A 1,529-nucleotide genomic window follows, 5' to 3' on the forward strand; every position below is an offset into this window, starting at 1 on the left:
GGATGAGGCATGGGTGGGTGGAGGGACTCCTGGATACCTGTTTTAAAACTTAAAAGGTTCGGGGCGCCTGGGTGGCGCAGTCGGTTAAGCGTCCGACTTCAGCCAGGTCACGATCTCGCGGTCCGTGAGTTCGAGCCCCGCGTCAGGCTCTGGGCTGATGGCTCGGAGCCTGGAGCCTGGAGCCTGTTTCCGATTCTGTGTCTCCCTCTCTCTCCGCCCCTCCCCCGTTCATGCTCTGTCTCTCTCTGTCCCAAAAATAAATAAAAAACGTTGAAAAAAAAATTAAAAAAAAAAAAAAAAAAAAAAAAAAAAAAAACTTAAAAGGTTAGAGTTATGCACACTCGAATGAACCAGAGACCTTTATTTATTTAGGAACCAAATAACTTTATTGAAACCAAATAATTTCATTTATTTATGGCAAAACTGGAAGAAAAAAAACTGGAACGTTTGCAAGCGCAATACTGCAAAATGCATGCCCGGCATGGTGACCAGGGGAAGTCACCATGCACCCTGTGGCTATGGGAAGGCAGTCCCAACTCAATGCTTGTCGCTGTTGCCCAGGGTGAGCTTGTCAAAGAGGTACTCTGCCAAGCCATCTTCCAGGGCCCCCATCTTGCGCAGGCTGGTGATGTAGCCCCCCAGCTCTTTGATGACCTTGACTTGCTCGTGCAGGTAGTTGGTCTCCAGGAAGCTGCACAGATGGGCGTCGTTCTTGTCGGTGGCCAGCTGGTGCAGGTCGAGCAGGCTCTGGTTCACGCTCTTCCCCAGGTGAAAGGCGCACTCCATGGCCTTCAGGCCGCTCTCCCAGTTGTCGCGGTTAGGCTTCATGATGTTGTGGAGGCGGATGCGGCCCCCACGCTGGTTCTGCAGCTGCATCAGCTTCTCGACACGCTTCTTCTCCTCGTGGGACTGGCGCAGGAAGAACTTGGAGAAATTCTCCAGGGCCACGTTGGCGCGGTCGAAATAGAAGGCCATCGACAGGTACACGTAGGAGGCGTAGAGCTCCAGGTTGATCTGGCTGTTGATGGCGGCCTCGCACTGCGGGTGGTAGTTCTGGCGCACTTGAGAGAACGGCGCGGTGGCCATGGCTGGCAGCACTGGCACCAAGACGAGGGCGAAGGTGACTCCGAAGCGAGGACTCCGGATTGGGCAGCGGCAAGGCCCAAGGCGGCGGCGGCGGCCTCGAAAATTGCCCAGCTTGAATGGCGAGAGAAGCCAGAGGCACTCAGTGGCAGTGGAGACCTCTAGGCAGCGTCCGTTGGGCTCGGACGCGGCAGCAGCTCTGGGACAAGACCGGAACTGGGGTCCGTTACAGGAAACGGGGGCGAGTTTCCGGTTTGGGGGAAGGGGGATAAGGGGTGGGGCGGGGCCGCGCATGCTCTGTTCCAGGTTCAGTTGGAGCCTATGTGAGGCAGGGAGACCCTGCGCTGAGCACCTGGTGTTTAAGTTTTTAATTTTGCGATAATATGTCTATTTCCCAAATACTTAATTTTGTTCTCCAATTCCTTCTATTGCAGCATGTTCTTATT

At 54.3% G+C, this 1,529-nt stretch overlaps 1 pseudogene; it reads right to left on the minus strand.

Annotated features, from left to right (window-relative positions):
• Positions 1 to 359: 359 nt before the first annotated feature.
• LOC145713576 (ferritin heavy chain pseudogene) lies at positions 360 to 1,305 on the minus strand (annotated as a pseudogene).
• Positions 1,306 to 1,529: the final 224 nt, after the last annotated feature.

This window comes from Panthera onca, chromosome X, assembly GCF_046562875.1.
Source record: "Panthera onca isolate mPanOnc1 chromosome X, mPanOnc1 haplotype 2, whole genome shotgun sequence".
In the NCBI taxonomy this organism is placed as follows: Eukaryota; Metazoa; Chordata; class Mammalia; order Carnivora; family Felidae; genus Panthera; species Panthera onca.